This window comes from Lissotriton vulgaris, chromosome 7 (assembly GCF_964263255.1).
Source record: "Lissotriton vulgaris chromosome 7, aLisVul1.2, whole genome shotgun sequence".
Taxonomy (NCBI): domain Eukaryota; kingdom Metazoa; phylum Chordata; class Amphibia; order Caudata; family Salamandridae; genus Lissotriton; species Lissotriton vulgaris.
Genome location: NC_141695.1, coordinates 87556863 through 87575174, shown reverse-complemented (window position 1 = coordinate 87575174; position 18312 = coordinate 87556863). Strand labels below are relative to the sequence as shown.

Genomic DNA, 18312 nt, shown 5'->3' with positions numbered 1-18312 from the left:
CCGTCTTTTATAAGACGTTTTGCCAGCAGGTGGCTCCGCTGTTGACCACCCTTTTTAACTCCTTTGTAGAGCAAGGTACAATCCCGAGGGACCTCCTTGAAACCACCATCTCTGTCATACCCAAACCGGGGAAGGACCGTTCACGCTACGAGGCTTAACGGCCCATCTCATTACTCAACGTAGACCTCAAGCTCTACACTAGCATTTTGGCGACTCGCCTTGCGCCGTTGATGCTGGGTCTGATCGACCCGGATCAAGCGGGTCCATCCCTGAGCGCCAGACAGTGGATAACACAAAGAGAGCGCTACATCATCCTTGAGAAGGCCACGAGGACGACGGGCGAATACATGTTTCTCACAATAGACGCCGAAAAGGCGTTTGACCGGGTCCATTGGCCCTATCTGGAGCAAGTGTTAGTGAAGGCGGGTTTGGGCGTCAAGTTCCGCATGTGGGTCCTTAACTGCTATTCCTTCCCCATGGCTACGGTCAGGGTCAATGGGTGCGCATCCCCCGCTTCCCCATTGAGCGGGGTACGAGACAGGGGTGCCCGCTGTCACCCCTGCTCTTTGCCCTATACATGGAGCCGCTGGCACAAATGTTGCGGCTCAACCCGGGGGTGCACGGTATTAAGTTCGGGGCATACACACATACTATCAGCCTTTATGCTGATGACGTCCTTTTGTCTCTATCCTCCCCGAGTACCTCTCCGCCGGCCTTTGTTGGAAGCCTTGATGCCTTCGCTAGGGTGTCGGGGTTTAAGGTTAACATGGCCAAATCGGAGGCTTTGGATCTCTCTTTGGACCTGCTCACCCGGACCCAACTACAAAGAGACTTCCCATTCAGTTGGTCCCAGACGACCGTCCTCTATCTGGGCATTTATCTAGCACCCACGCTGCACGATACGGTCCGGGTCAATTACACACGTTTGCGACTCCTTATTCGCAAAGAGCTGAGTCGGGGGAAGCATCTTCCACTGCCGTGGTTAGGGAAAGTGGCGGCCGTAAAAATGACGGTCCTGCCGCAGATTCTTTATATATTTCAGGCCATCCCCCTACGCCCCCTGGAAGGATGGATCCGTTAAACGCATGCCGAACTGGCACAATTCATATGGAATGGCAAGAAGCCCAGAATGAAACTCAGGTTGGCTACATTGCCTCCTGAAAAAGGAGGCTTAGGGCTGCCGGATCTCCTACTGTACTATCAAGCGACCCAATTGCGAACGCTGGTGGAATGGAGCAGATGGGAGTCGGAGAAGCACTGGCTTTTCCAAGACCAAGCTATAGCAGGCCGCCCGCTGCAGGAGATTCCCTTTCTCTGCAAGCCACATAGACCTCCTAACCTCTACGCGTCTTAGATTACGAGGGTACCGCTGGAGGTTTGGCATAGCAACAATCTGAAACCTGAACTGATCACCTTCCCGCTCATTCCCTTACTAGAGAATCCCGATTTCACTCCTGGACAGGATGTCGTGGCCTATGGGAGGTGGCGTCCTGCGGGATGCAGAGTTTTGTTTCACATGTACGGCACAGAGGGGATCATCCCCTTCGAATCCTTCAAACAGGAGTTTGGCCTCCCGGAAACGGAACGCCTCCGGTACTTGCAGGCCCGACACTGGGCGCTCAACAACCAGGTGCGAGCGGAAGCTGATAGGCGACTCAGTTCTTATGAGTACTGGTTGGTCACAAGGACTGCGGATAAACACCTAATCTCTGACCTCTACCGCATGCTACTAGACCGGTATTCCCGGGTGTACAATTCAGGTAGGGCCCGATGGGAGCGGGAATTGGGACGCACACTCAGTGCTAAAGACTGGGATGGTATCTACTATCGCGCACGCCACTCCGTCTATCATATGGCTTTGACTGACACGCTTACTAAAATTGTATCCTACTGGTATTATACCCCAGAAAGACTACATGAAATGGATCGCAGGCGCAAGGTGTCATGCTGGCACGGCTGCGGGGAAAGAGGGTCCTTGGTCCACCTCCTCTGGAACTGTGTCCACCTACAGGGCTATTGGAAGTCAGTCCTGGATGAAGTAGATTCCCATTTTGACACTGAAATCCCACGATTCCATGCTTATGTCTATTAGGCCTGCCAAATCCCATAACATACCCGCTGAGGTTGCGCAGTGGCAGATTGATCACCTTCGCTATTGGGTCTGCCCTACAGAACATTATGTCGCTATGGCGCACCACACATTTTCCCACGTTCCAAGGGTGGCTCCATCGCCTATGGGCAGTCCTGGGTATGGAAAAACTGTCACTGATCAGAGCGGATGAGGGGGCCAAATACGCAGATTTGTGGCAGCCATTACTTTCCCTATTGGCCACGGAATTTAGAAAGGCACGTGTCCCAGGTACTTGCGCCTACTGCGCCTGTCCCAGACTGATGAGTGAGGATTTGGGAGGGCGGTTACTCTGCCTGGGGAGGATTGGACCTGGAACTGGGATGGAGGGCTGGCGGGGGGGGGGGGGGGTGTTGGGTTAGGGGGGGGTAGTGGGAGGGGGCGGGGTGTTTCCTTTTCTTCTTTATAAATTTCTGTGCTCTACACGCCCGGTGACGAGGCCTACATGGTGACGACGCTTGTTCTATCAATCTGCATGTGAGGGGCATCTAAACGATCCCCGGTCTGGTGGCCCCTGATAGGGCTAGCGGGGCGGTCTTGGGACATTGAGACCGGCGGCCTTTGAACCTGCCCCGCTCTTTTGACACACAGCTCAGAGCATGGGGGTTGGGGGTGGTGACTGTTGTAGAGTCGCAGGGTGGTTGGTGCTCATTCACATACTAACATCCACGGTGACAGGGGCACGGCGCCCTGAGCACGCACTCTCCTCTCCCTCCCCCTTCTTCCCTCTTTCCCCTGTTTATGACGTGGCCGGCCCGATTGGGTTGTAGGCGGGTGGCTGTGTTAAATAGTTGGGTACTCACCATGATTCACTGATCTGATTGCACAGAACCATATTACTGAGCCGGCCCGCTGGGTTGTAGGCGCCCCTTTGTCTATGTTGGCTGTTTTGGATATACCTAATAAAACAGATTTAATACTAAAATACTCAACAACTCTCTTTATTGGCTTAAATAATAATTGCATTTTTGACTGTTCAGGTTTATTTAAAGTCTCCTGAAGGTAATACGTAGTGTGAAGTGCCCAACACCTTTTTCAGCGGTAAAATAGAGGTAGCATAAGGGTTTTGCATTGAGAGATTACCAGATGAAATTACCGCTCTATCAGATTCCTTACCTTAGAATATCCCCAGGCGTCAGACTGGATCCGGAAAGTTTTACTTAGCAGTACCCCTGCGCGTCAGTCACTGGCGTTGTCAGCGCCGAGATGACATCACGGAGGGTACTTAGGCGCCACCCATGCAGGCTGACGTCAGTTCTGTACAAGACTTTCCGCGCCAGAAAAGCACAGCCATGCAAGGTACTGATCATTGGTGCATAAAACTTGGGCCCTAAAAGGGATGATCTTAACCCTAGTAATCAGTTGGGAGGATGGGAGGGGCGGTAAGGAATCTATCACTAACTAATGTCTCTAACAGATATTTAGTTACACAAGTAGTAACTTGTGCATCTGAAAGAGACACGTTAGTGATAGATTTCTTGCCACAGCAATACCAACCCCGGTTGTGGGTCTGCCAACGAGATTACACCAGAAAGTCACAGAACACAGAACGACCAAAAAAGCCGTCCCTCCGGACCGGACTGTCAAGGCAGTAGTGCTTGATAAACGTGTGCAGCGAGGCCCACATAGCTGCCTGACAAATGTCCTGCAAGGGAATGCCACTTCCCAAGGCAGTAGTGGCAGCAGTAGACCTGGTCGAATGGGCACACAGTCGCACAGGATGCTCCTTCTTGGCCAAGGAGTAACATGCTTTGATGCACAGAACGACCCACCGGGAGATGTTCCGTTTGTGCACGGACCCGACCTTTTTTGGCGCCCGCGTAGCTAACAAAGAGCTGATCATCAACCCGGAACTGCTGTGTACGCTGCAGATAGAATGCGTATTTACAACAAGGGGTGGGGAGGAACAGAGTCTCTGAATTAAGCAGAAAGCTCTCACCCAGTCAAGAGATCAGGGCTAGATCCAACACCGTTTTTTAGCTCACTGCACCATCCCAGTTTCAGAACCTGGCTGTATGCAAATTAGTCTGTTCCTGTCCCAGTGCATGATGGGAACAGGGCAAACCAAACTACAAAAGCCAATTCTTACACTGGGAAGGAAACAAGCTCCCGGGGACCGGTTTCTGGCATTACAGCCGTCTTCGGCCCGGTTTGCTTTAATCCTGATGGTGCAATGAGCAAGGGTCTCACATCTGAGAATACCCTTCCACGCTTAGGGTGGACAAAAATATTTACAACAAGGGGTGGTGAGGAACAGAGTCTCTGAATTAAGCAGAAAGCTCTCACCCAGTCAAGAGATCAGGGCTAGATCCAACACCGTTTTTTAGCTCACTGCACCATCCCAGTTTCAGAACCTGGCTGTATGCAAATTAGTCTGTTCCTGTCCCAGTGCATGATGGGAACAGGGCAAACCAAACTACAAAATCCAATTCTTACACTGGGAAGGAAACAAGCTCCCGGGGACCGGTTTCTGGCATTACAGCCGTCTTCGGCCCGGTTTGCTTTAATCCTGATGGTGCAATGAGCAAGGGTCTCACATCTGAGAATACCCTTCCACGCTTAGGGTGGACAAAAATATTTACAACAAGGGGTGGTGAGGAACAGAGTCTCTGAATTAAGCAGAAAGCTCTCACCCAGTCAAGAGATCAGGGCTAGATCCAACACCGTTTTTTAGCTCACTGCACCATCCCAGTTTCAGAACCTGGCTGTATGCAAATTAGTCTGTTCCTGTCCCAGTGCATGATGGGAACAGGGCAAACCAAACTACAAAAGCCAATTCTTACACTGGGAAGGAAACAAGCTCCCGGGGACCGGTTTCTGGCATTACAGCCGTCTTCGGCCCGGTTTGCTTTAATCCTGATGGTGCAATGAGCAAGGGTCTCACATCTGAGAATACCCTTCCACGCTTAGGGTGGACAAAAATATTTACAACAAGGTCCCCGGTAGCTTGTCTCCTTTCTGGTGAAGAATTGGCTTGGTAGTTTAGTCTGCCCTGTTCCCATGATGCACTGGGCCAGGGACAGACTGATTTGCATATAGCCAGGTTCTGAGCTGGGATGGTGCAGTGAGATAAATAACGGTGATGGATCAAGCCCTGATCTTTGGACTGGGTAAGAGTGGTCTGCTTAATTCAGACACTCTGTTCATCACCACCCCCTTTTCTGAATCGTTTTTGGCCACTATAGGTGTGGCAGGGTATACTCAGACATGAGTCCCTTTCTCACTGCACCATCAGGATTCATGCAAGCCGGGCCGAAGAAGGCTGAAATGCCAGAAACCGGTCCCCGGTAGCTTGTCTCCTTTCTGGTGAAGAATTGGCTTGGTAGTTTAGTCTGCCCTGTTCCCATGATGCACTGGGCCAGGGACAGACTGATTTGCATATAGCCAGGTTCTGAGCTGGGATGGTGCAGTGAGATAAATAACGGTGATGGATCAAGCCCTGATCTTTGGACTGGGTAAGAGTGGTCTGCTTAATTCAGACACTCTGTTCATCACCACCCCCTTTTCTGAATCGCAGATAGAATGCGAGCGCACGATTGGAGCCTCTCCTCCTCCCTGGAAGGATGCGGAGGTGGAAAAAAGGTAGGCAAAGTGATGGTCTGCTCCATGTGGAAGGGCGTGACAACCTTTGGCAGGAAAGAAGGACGGTTCCTTAGAACCACCATGTCCGGATGAATTGAAAGGAAAGGAGGTTTTGAAGAAAGAGCCTGGAGCTCACTCACTCTTCTGGCAGAGGTGATAGCCACCAGGAAAGCCGACTTTAAAGTGAGAAGACGTAAGTGACAGTTATGAAGGGGCTCAAAGGGAGCGCACATCAAATAAGTCAAGACAAGATTCAAGTCCCACTGAGGCATTATTAAAGGCACAGGAGGAAACGTATGTGTAATGCCTTTGAGGAAACCGGTAACAACCGAGGACTTAACAAGAGAAGGCTGATCAGGAAGTCGTTGAAAAGCAGAGATGGCAGAAAGATAACCTTTGAGAGTGCTCAGAGCAGAGCCCTGCTGGGCCAAGGACAAGAGAAACAGAAGAACCTCGGAAAGAGGGTCGAAAGGGGATCCACAGCCTTTGCAGTGCATCATGCCACCAATATGGGGCCGTCGGCAGGCTTTTAACATTTTAGTGGAGGGATGCCTGGCTGCCAGAATGACATTACAGACCTCGGGAGGAAGGTCAAAAGCCGTCAACTGTCGCCGCTCAATCTCCACACATGGAGGACAGGTTTGGGTGGAGGACCATCCCCTGCTGCTGCAACAGAAGATCCTCTTGAAGAGGCAGATGGATCGGGGGATCGAAGCTCATACTGAGTAGCTCGGGATACCATACTCTTCGAGCCCAGTCCAGAGCTACGAGAATGGCTTGGGCCCGGTCGCGCCTGATCTTCAGCACTCTGGGCAAAAGTGGTACAGGCAGAAAGGCGTACAATAGACTGCAGCTCCACTCGAGACGAAAAGTGTCTTCGAGGGAGTGCGGTCATGGAAATTCTAACGCGCAGAACTGATGACATTGCGTGTTCTCTTCGGTGGCGAATAGATCTAACTAGGGCTTTCCCCACTGCAGAAAGAGACCTTGCACCATGTCTTAGTTTAGGTGCCATTCGTGATCCTTCATGCACCAACCGCTGAGTTCATCCGCCCGGTCGTTCAGAGAACCTGCCAGGTGTTGTACCACCAAGGTAATGCCTTGATGTTCCAGCCATGTCCAGAGGCGCAGAGCCTCCTGACATAGGGTCCAGGACCCCACTCCGCCCTGCTTGTTGCAATATCACATGGCGGTGGTATTGTCCTTGAACACCTACACTACACTTCCTCGGAGACAGGGAAGAAATGCCTTCAGTGCAAGTAGGATCGCCCGCAGCTCCAGAAGGTTGATATGGAGCCGGATGCGTCCGTCACCACCGTGTGCTCCAGTTGGGGAAGGGAGAGGGATCTGCCATTGACCCAATCGTGATTCGTGAGCCACCACTGTAATTGTCGTGCAGTGCCCTCCGAGATCTGAACGTGGTCGAACTGGTTGCCCCGATGTTGCGCCCACTGGAGGTCCCACTGCAGAGCCCGCATATGCCATCTGGCATGTGTCTCCAGCAGGATGCAGGAGGCCATCAGGCCCCGAAGCCGGAGGATCATCCTGACCAAAACCCAGGCTAGAGGCTGAAAGATCGAAATCATAGCCTGAATATCCCGGACTCGTTGCTCTGGAGGATAAACCTGAAACAACGCTGAATCCAGAACTGCTCCGATAAAGGGGAGCTTCTGAGAGGGACTCTTGTGCGACTTCGGCACGTTGATGGAGAACCCCAGCAAGTGCATGAGGTCGGCCGTAGTCAGGAGGTGGTTGCGACTGCCTGGGGAGAGCCCGCCTTCAACAACCATGCATCGAGGTAGGGGAAGACTGATACCCTGGACCTGCGCAGATGAGCTGCCACCACTGCCATCACTTTAGTGAACACCCGAGGGGCACTGGTAAGGGCAAAAAGGGAGCACGGCAAACTGAAAATGCTCCCAGCCTACCGTGAACCACAGGCATCGCCAGTGGGCCAGCAGGACAAGATGTGGAAATAAGTGTCCTGCAAGTCCAACGCCACCATTCAGCAGTCAGGGACTTCCCCTTGCTTGAATATTGATTTAACCAAGAACTCATGGAGTTTTCAAAGAACTGAGTCTTTGATGACGTTATTATGTCCAACCTTATGTCAAACTCGGCACCTTCAAGATATAAATATGCCCACACTTGCCCAGGCAAACACACAGTGGTTTGGAGCAGTTCGACTATCTACCTACACGATACAGCTCGCCGCAGCAAGTGCCGAAGAAAGCCGACCCTCCAGCTGACGTGCTGAGAGAGACACTGTCTTTTCTCTTACAGAGAAATCCAGCTCCAGTGTTTCCAAGCTACCCTTGCGGGTTGTTGGGAAATCGCGTCCTGAGAGAGAGATACCAGACCTCCTTCATTCTAAAACCAAGGTACGGAGCTGATTAGACCCTTAGAGAATTCTTGGATAGGTTCTTGGCAAAAGAATACTGAAACTAAGCTACACCTCACTTACTTCTTTTCCTTGTACTAGACCTAGGTTAAGTACACCGGGGTAGGCGTATTTTAGAAGCACTAGTTGAATACTTTTATTCTGTATTTATTAATGTATGTGTTCTATGTATTTTATGGCTTAGAAACCATATCATGCTTTTACAGTATTATTTTATAATATTCTTCGTACTGTACGAATTGTACTTTGCAACCAGTATTACGATTGTAGCAGTTCATTGCCTCTGCAGGAGAAAGAAGACTGTTCAATAAATACTTTTTTATTGAAAATGCCAGTCTCTCTATTTCTCTGCACCTCTGGTGAAACGAAGCATGCACGATTGACTGAGTGAAATAACTATCTATTGCTTCCTCGACTCGATACATTTCTTATTCTTGGGAAACAAATCCCTTCTTGTTCATTCGAGAAAGTTTCTAGTGACCTCTGAGCTAGCTGGCACTCACAATTAAGTCTAGTATATTCGTTAGAGACCTAGTCGACCTCAGTTCTATGTCTAATCTATAGGATATACTATTCCAATGCGCAGAACCTATTGGGAATATAGGAACTACACTACACAGGTTCAGTAGCGGTCAGGACCGGAGCCAGAGTTAGCATTTTGAACTTCTCCTTCCGAAGGAAGCAATTGATGTCCCGGAGGTTCAAGATGGGGCACAGGCCCCCCTTGTACGAACTTAGCTACACCCTCACCCTCAGCAATCGCCTGAGAAAGGACAGCCTGCACCTCCTCAGGACACAGAGGCAACACTTGAGCAACGGCATCCCACACCGCGTGGGAGTACAAGCAGGCGGTGTTCACCGACCGCAGCCCCAAGGTAGCCGAAGAGAACAACCGCTTCCCAAACTGGTCCAGTCTTTTAGAGTCCTTATCCAGCGGGCCTTGGGAAAGGCACTCTGTGACGTCGAGGCCTGAATGACCAGGCTCAAAGGCGTAGGGTGAGTGGTCAAGAAGGCAGGGTCACCGGGCACCGGTCGGTGGCGTCTGGTGACGTTTTTATCCACCGGGCCCCGTGGCTGGCCTCGACCAAGTGCCTAAGAGGACTTTCCGTAAGGGCGTCATTGAAAGGAAGCAACGGCTCAGACGAAGTAGACGACGTCTGGAGCACCTCGGTGAGGAGGTTAGTCTTGAAGACCACTGTGGGGAGGTCAAGGTTGAGGGCCTCCGCAGCACCTTGGAGTACCATTGTGTAGGAGGAACCTTCCTCCATCATAGGCGGGGAAGAGGCGAACCCCGGATCAGAGGAGACATCGAGGTCACCTGTATCCTCTAAGTCGTCCACCCAATCTTGCTCGGAGTCACATTGCAGAGTAAGAGGGTCCACGGACCCTTCCCAGTCCTTTGTGCCCTCTTCAACGCGATCTTGGGAGGCATGGAGATACCAGGTACTTGGTTGGGAGCGGAGATTGTTCCAATCTTTAAGAAGGGTTATCTTCTGCTCCCAACCAATTACAGGGCCATTAGTCCCTCAGAAAAATTTTCCCAGACTAATTCTGGATTACCTACAAGATTGGATTGACGATCACGACATCCTCAGCCCCTACCAGGCGGGTTTTAGGAAAATCACATCTACCGTGGATCAGATTTTCCGTCTCCTAATGCTATTCTGGAAGATGGCAACGTTGGGGGGCGGTAGCCTCTATATGGTCTTCGTGGACCTCCGGTCCGCGTTTGACCTAGCACCTAGGGGCAAACTGTGGGCAGTGCTCCAGGACATGGGAGTCCCAAATGCAATCTTGGCTGTCCTGATGAGGCTGCACACACAAAATTACGCCCAGGTTAGATGTGGTAGGGAAGGAGTGCTGTTGTCCCGGTTTACGGTCGCTAGGGGGGTCAGGCAGGGGTGCGTCCTGGTACCAACCCTATTCTGTCTTTATGTGAACGGTGTTGTATCGCACTTGGATGCGGTCCCCAACATTGACGCATCGAGATTGGCAGGCAGAAGGGTGCCAGCGATAATGTTTGCCGATGACACCCTCCTGCTTTCCAGGTCCCCATGGGGATCCAGCGAGTGTTGGATGGCTTTATCGACTTCTGTCGATGCCGCGGACTGGAAATCAATGCTGATAAGACCAAATTCATGATTTTCAGTCCCCCGGCACACACTCGCCCAACACCACTCCTTGGTAGGGTCAGACTGGAGAGGGTACAGACCTTTCAATTCCTGGGGGTGACGATCAATGAAAATCTCTCCTGGGGTCCCCAACAGGTGAAAGCCCAACTTAAACTCTCCCAGTTAGCGGGTGGCATCCTTAAAATGGCAAATACATCAACTTTTAAACCAGTGAGCCCCACAGTGGAGATCTACAAAGTCAAGGCAAGAGCAGCGGCACTCTACGGTGGGGAACTCTGGGGGCACTCCTGTAACTCTGACATTGTCAAAGTGGAGAACAAGTTCATGAGGCAGTTACTTGCACTTCCTCTAAGCACTCCTCTCCTTCCACTGAGATTGGACTTAGGACTGAGTTTTATCCAGGATGAGCTAGCTCTGAAATCCTTAAGGATTTTGCGCAGGCTATGGATAACACCAGAACTGTCCAATTATAGGCATGAATTGAAGGATGTGCTGAGTTATGGTAGTGCAGTTAAAATCCCCTGGCTTGTATTCGTGAAAAACAAACTAGGAAAGATGGTACTATTGGACCTCTGGTACGATCCAGAACGGGCATGCAGGGGGGTTTCCGGAAAAATGCTTGCGAAAGCCTTTATGGATTACAAACAAAATATATGGTTGCAAGATTCCAAAGCTGGCTCCCTGACAATAGCTTTTTTAACACTCAAACACTCTTTTGAGGAGTTTTTTAATGTTATCTACCCTGTAGGAGCAAGGAAGTTATACATCCAATGGAGGCATGGATCACTACCGTAGGGGCATTTGTAGGCAAGTGGTCGTCTTCCTTGAGTAAATCTTGCCCTGGGTGTGGTGCGTCTAAGGAGGATGAAATGCACATGCTTTTCTTCTGTCCTGCCTACAGGAAATCTAGACGGTACTGGCTTGTACCCCTATGCAAGAACATGGTTTTTGACAAATGCTCTGTTGCAATGAGAGTTTCAAGACAGATACATCACCACATATAGTCTTTGCACTCTCAAAATTCCTTTTAGCAACGTGGTCCAAAAGATCCTCCCTCATTACAGCGGCACCCAGTGGTGTTTTTATATAGTGACTCTGTATATTTCATGACAATCTTATCTGTATTTAATTAATTTTATGCTTTTTATGTACACTGCTTTTATTGTAATCTTTTATGACTGAAAACATGTTGAAATAAAGATTTAATGAATGAATGTTTACAAAAGCATACACCTGTTTGAAATAATTTTTGGCTGATCTGTTCATGTTGAAATAAGTAAATTCAGCTCTTGAATAACTTGATGTAAGCTACGGTATAGAGCTAATTACCGATGATTGCTTAAAAACATTAGAATAAGTAGAGAAAATAATCCCTTGTACCCGTTGGTAGTGGGACTCAGACATCATTGTCCACAGAATTCAAATAGTGTAATAATCACGCAGAACCATTAACACCTGGTTTTAAAGAAAAGTCTTCTGAATAGTATTCTTTCATGTACTTTTTACCTTGTGAAACATAGCTGCTACCTACCTGTGGGCCCATCCTCAGGCTCTGCTTTCAAACGTGATCCTTCCTCAGGTTTAGCACTCATCGGGAATATCACTGTAACCATCGAATCACCCGAGATCAGGAAAAAGCAAAATACTCAATTAAGATTTATAAATGATGAGCAGTTTGTCATAAGTGCTAAGCTTCTTCAGAAAAGTCAACATTTACTCAGTAAAGCCCTTATTGTGTTATCTATATTTCATTATTTAAAGTATTTGTAGTAAAGGCTCCTTTTCAACCTGCCACAGAATATGTCCATTTGGATAGCAGATGTCTTGCTCTCATGAAGTAGCAGCTTCTTGTCTCTTTGCCCAAAGCCGCCTCCACTCACTTCACTTGTAGGAACTTAACCACTCGAGGACAGTATAGAAACCTAGGCCACACTAATATTAGGGCCAACACAAATAAAGCAACTTCCCTTTGCAAATAACCACTGCCTTCTTACAGTTTCACCCCTCCAATCACTGATCATTATTATTGTATCCGAACAAGGCCACAGCCATGCCATGTCATGTCATGTTTTTTATACACCACTTACTACCATTTGTAGGGTCATATAACAGGAGTGCATTCGGAACAGGACACTATGCAGTTCTGTGATACCAGTGGGATAAAGTCAAAGCGGTCTATAGAGATTTTATTTGGTTGTTTTTTGGATTACTTAGTGGGGAGGACTTGTGTATTGTTTATGGATAGATTAAATTAGACAGTGAAAGACTACATTTAGTTATGGATCTCTGTGGGTGATTATGTGAATGGACGCTTGTGCACAAGGATATTGACATATTTTTTTGTACTGCCAGGGAGCATGGTTGTTTGTGAAATGAGCAGGCTTAGCACTAGAAGTACAATATGTTCTAAGAATCAGTTAGGTTATTTGTGCATTGAATACCCTCTGCTCTCAACATGTGGGAAGATAATGTAAAATGACTCGAATTGCACTGGATTCAAGCAAGCCGGGCTGAAGACGGCTGGAATGCCAGAAACCGGTCCTCTGAAGCTTGTTTCCGGTCCAGGGAAGACTTGGCTTGGCAGTTCGGGCTGGACTGTTCCCATGATTATTTACAACAAGGGGTGGTGAGGGACAGAGTCTCTGAATTAAGCAGAAAACTCTCACCCAGTCAAGAGATCAGGGCTAGATCCAACACCGTTTTTTAGCTCACTGCACCATCCCAGTTTCAGAACCTGGCTGTATGCAAATTAGTCTGTTCCTGTCCCAGTGCATGATGGGAACAGGGCAAACCAAACTACAAAAGCCAATTCTTACACTGGGAAGGAAACAAGCTCCCGGGGACCGGTTTCTGGCATTACAGCCGTCTTCGGCCCGGTTTGCTTGAATCCTGATGGTGCAATGAGCAAGGGACTCACATCTGAGTATACCCTTCCACGCTTAAATAACGGTGATGGATCAGGCCCTGATCTTTGGACTGGGTAAGAGTGGTCTGCTTAATTCAGACACTCTGTTCATCACCACCCCCTTTTCTGAATCGTTTTTGGCCACTTTAGGTGTGGCAGGGTATACTCAGACATGAGTCCCTTGCTCACTGCACCATCAGGATTCAAGCAAGCCGGGCCGACGACGGCTGAAATGCCAGAAACCGCTCCCCGGAAGCTTGTCTCCTTTCTGGTGAAGAATTGGCTTGGTAGTTTAGTCTGCCCTGTTCCCATGATGCACTGGGCCAGGGACAGACTGATTTGTATATAGCCAGGTTCTGAGCTGGGATGGTACAGTGAGCTAAATAACGGTGATGGATCAGGCCCTGATCTTTGGACTGGGTAAGAGTGGTCTGCTTAATTCAGACACTCTGTTCATCACCACCCCCTTTTCTGAATCAGACTGTTCCCATGAGGCACAGGGTCAGACTGATTTGCATATAGCCATGTCTGAACTGGGGTGGCAGAGTGGGCTAAAGAACGGTGATGGATTAAACCAAGATCTGTTGATGGGGTATGAGTGTTTGATTGATTCAGATGCTCCGTCCATCACCACCCCCTTTTGTACCACTTTGGCCGCCATAAGTGTGGCAGGGTATGCTCAGACGTGAGTCCCTTGCTCACTTTGCCACTGGATTCAAGCAAGCCGGGCTGAAGACGGCTGGAATGCCAGAAACCGGTCCTCGGAAGCTTGTTTCCGGTCCAGGGAAGACATGGCTTGGCAGTTCGGGCTGGACTATTCCCATGAGGCACAGGGTCAGACTGATTTGCATATAGCCATGTCTGAACTGGGGTAGCAGAGTGGGCTAAAGAACAGTGATGGATTAAACCCAGACATTTTGACTGGGTGTGAGTGTTTGATTGATTCAGATGCTCCGTCCATCACCACCCCTTTCTGTATCGAATTACAGTGTGGCAGAAATTATCAGCATACATCAGACAGTATTCTTTTTAACCATTCCCTCTGTCCTGAACTGGCATCCTTACTGTGTTGTTTGCCTGAAAACATGTACTGGTGCTGCTTCCTGGCAGAAAGCTGATTTTCGGGAGAGACAACGTTTCACAAGACAGTGCACTTGTACCCTTTATGAGATATCGGAGGGCGAACTCCCTTGAAAATAGTCCATCCCTCTGGTATCCGGTGAGTTACTACACTAATACTCTACCTTGGAACAACTCCTTGGGGGGGGTATATCACATACCTCTTCCTGATTTGTCTTCTACAATACATTTCTATGAATGATATTTCTAAGCCTAAGTCTAAGAAATAATCGAAAGGTGAATCTCTTTTACACGCTGTCTAGAATCCCATATTTTGCTGATCATATCTAAAAACTGGGATCAAACTATCGGCGCACACCTGAATTCTGCCATCTCCAGGGCTTTCATCTTTACGTGAATCAAAATTGTAATACCGAAAGAAACAGACTGGCTCTAAGCATCAGGTGACCCACGCCAGGGCCGAAAAATGTGTTGACTGGGGGTGGCACTATAAACGGATCAAGCTTGGAATTATCTGCGGCTTGAAAATATTTTAATTACACTTGAATTTAAAAGAATTGATGATTTTGAAAGAATCCTGTTAAACGTGAAGCTCCTTTACAATACGAACACAGTGCCATGAGAGCATCTGAAGTCAAAACATTTGTAGGCATGATGGAGTTACATGAAGCAAGCTGTTAGTGACACCCACTGCTTAGCACCACAGAACAATCATTTCAATGTTGATAAAGATTTGGAAGGATTGGAGTGTTGATGCCTTTTGGAATCACAAGGATGCATATTTGTGATAAGAGAAGATGTGTGCGTTTGCAGTTTAGCTTGTGGGATTGGCACAAATGACTTGCAGCCAGTTACATGATCGGTCACGCATTAACAGCCTTTTGCATTGCAGATTCAATATCCAGTCCCTTATACCAGGATCACACTCAACCTGGTTCCAGAGAGGTTTCACCACTCTCTTTCCAAAGCAGAATCTGGACCCCTGATTTCAATCACTGAAGAAAGTCAGCATATAACAGTAACCACCATAGGGCACCTTCCTTGCCTCAAGCATTCCCATAAGACGGCGCGAGTTACACTTGCAGATGTCAAATGCAACAAATGGGGATGCCGGCTCTTTGTTAATATGGGCGTGTTCTCATATACCTTCAGTTGTATGACACAAATAGGAGCACATCACATTCTAAAACCAATAAATAAGTAAAAACTTGGGATCCAAGACCATTTAAAATGAATAGTCAATTGAGGCCCTTACTATCAGCTTCTTCGAGAGGGAGCATGCTGTGCTATAACAAGGAAGGGGTAGAGTACGAAGTGCTGTCCTGTCAGCTTTCTGTTATTGAATTTATCACTTAGTTGCTGGTGTAGACTCCTTCGGGTCTACGGATGACTTTCAGGTTTGAGGGAGGAAAAGGATAAAGTGCAGTGTACTGGCAGTCAGGACTGGTATTAATCTGTGGCAACTCGATGAGTTTAAACCGGATTGGATTCGTGATCTTCCCCACTCTTGCCAGGCAGTATACAGTGCTTTTTGTGAATCACAAGCCCAAGGCCTTCCTGCAAGTCTGGACTCCCCTTGCCCTAAAGATAGGGCAAAGCAGGCGGCGTTGATCATCAGCCAGTTTAGGGCAACAGCTCAGCAAGTGCAGCCAGGGTTCTTTGCGATACGTAAATAGCCTGCATGAAACCACCTCCTCCTCGCGTGCCCAGGCAGGATTGAAGTCCAAGAGGCACAAATACATTACAGGCAAAATTTAAAACAAACTACTGAGAATCACAGGAGTGACAAAGAAATAAACGTTACGGGAAAATGGACCAAGATTGTGACTTGGACCCAATGGTCTTCTATGACCGTTAAGCATTGGAGGACTCTTTGTTTATATTTTGCAAAATACACCCTATTTGGTATCCTCAAAATACTTTCGAATGCTTCTTTGGAACCAAGAAGTCCCCCAAATAGCGCAAAACAAGTTGATTAAAGGCTAGTATGACGGTGGAATCGCCCTCCCAGCACTCCAGTATTACTACTAGGCATCGCAGCTAATAATGGGCCCACATAGAGCAAGACGAGCGTGTGTACAGATTGGATAGCCCAAATATGATGCCAGGATGTTTCCTTCGAGCCCTTCATTGGGGGAGGGGGAGAGGGGGAGGGGGGGGGGGGGGGGGGGAATGAGCTGATTCACACTCCAACATCAAAAACGATCATAATCTGGCACATAGCGCCAGCGTCATTGGGTTGGAAAGGTAAAAACACTATATTCACCCCGTTATGAGATTCACTGAAATTGGGACTCTTGGTGCACCAGCCGGGCTTTGTTAAATGAGACTGCATCGGGCTTTCCAGGGTGGGTGACCCATGGAAGGGAGGGAAAATTAACCCCTTTGTAGACCTCCAGAAGTAATATGAGATGTTCCAGGCGGTAATCTACCGTTATCTCCAGATACACCACGCCCTATCAAAAGTAATTCCGCTCGGTGTGACTATCCTGGAATCCTCCCCCCTGGAGTAAAGTCTCCTTGATGATTAACGTAAAGATAAGGCAATTTCCCTGACATAATGGAAATTGCTTCATAATTCATCCTACACCCTACAGAAAATTAGGCAAATTGGGCTGGAAGACGTGGGGACCCTAACTGATGTGATGAGGAGTAGTTGGAGGCACTTGCATCCCCGCTTGAAGTCGCCATATGCTCTGTGGGCAGACAGGTACGCTCATCCATCTATGGTGGGAATGCCCAAAAATTCAAGACCGGAGCAAGGTCGCTGCATGCAATCTCAGGGTGTGTGGAAAACAGATGGAAAAGTCACCCCAATGGTGTTTATTAAATATTAGGAAACAAACAGATCTAATAGCGGGTGAAAAAATCTGGGTTACGTTAGGCTTTGCAGTAGCAAAGCGTAATATTGCCAGGAAATGGAGGGGAGAACTGGTGCCAACCTTGAGAGATTGGAAAATCGACTTGGACTGGTGTATGCAGGCAGAGAGAGTGGTATACGATAGTAGAGGGTGCCTAAATAAATGGACTAAGATGCGGCGGAAGTGGAATTTATCAAGGGGATCGCTTTGCCCACCGATCAATGGACACGTCCCACCCATAGGGGAATGAGGTCATTACATGATCTAACCGTCTATTGTAGCTTAATTACGTTAACGGGAAGTGTTTTCTAGAACATGAGAGTATTGCTGGCAATCCTGTGATGCTATTATTATGCTGCCTCTGAATGCGATTCACTATATGATTTGGTTTTGTACTCTATTTGATTGTTCTGCACCAATAACCAAATGGAAATAAAAAAAGATGATTGCGACTTGGATCATAAATGGGGTATTTTCTAGGAAGAAACAAAAAGTAACTAAAATATAATTTAAAAACTTCACAACACAAATTATCATACTTGAAGAAACTAATCTAGATAGTTCAGAATGCTGGGCTCGATTTAAGAAATGAAAATGGACCCAAGAGTCATCTGTACCGATCAGACGGCTAGCACAAGGGTGGTGACAACAGTCAAAGAAAATATTTCAGAATTAGGATAATAAATTACAAAACTGATAATACACGGCTATGGAATCTTGCACCAATAGGGATCAGACAGACAATTTCTACATGTGTGAGATTTTATGGCTCAAACTCTGATGACTCTACTTTTCTGAACTATTTGAAGTCCCACCTAATCAATGCTATTTCCCCGTGTCTGGTGGGAGTAGATTTTAATGTCATCGTACATATACAGTTAGGATCTTCTAAGTGTAAATATGTTTCAACCCTGAAAGTATGCCACAAACTAAATTAAAAGACAACACCTGGGCCTATTCAATTACTGGCTCAAGAAATCTGGTAACCGGAAAACATAGTTTTTATATCCAAAAGAATGGCGCTACACCAGCCTAGGTAATGTTTTGCGTTAAAAATCTTTTGTTAGAATAGCAAAAAGGGTAACCCATCTTCCAGAATACATATCTGATCAGTTGGTGGTTATCTTAAGTCTAAAATTACTGGTTAAAAAAAAAACACAAAATAGGTGGGCATTAAAAAGAACACTGCTAGTTGCCACAAAGGATGTACATGAATTAACAGA

General features: G+C 47.8%; 1 pseudogene across 1 annotated transcript in view; it reads right to left on the bottom strand.

The window, feature by feature from the left end:
- LOC147700857 (uncharacterized) overlaps window positions 1-18312 on the bottom strand; it is a 141726-nt pseudogene that overhangs the window by 34548 nt on the left and 88866 nt on the right. Inside the window, exon 8 of the transcript XR_015297414.1 lies at window positions 11775-11865. The product of XR_015297414.1 is annotated as an uncharacterized LOC147700857 (transcript). The remainder of the gene's footprint in view (window positions 1-11774; window positions 11866-18312) is intronic.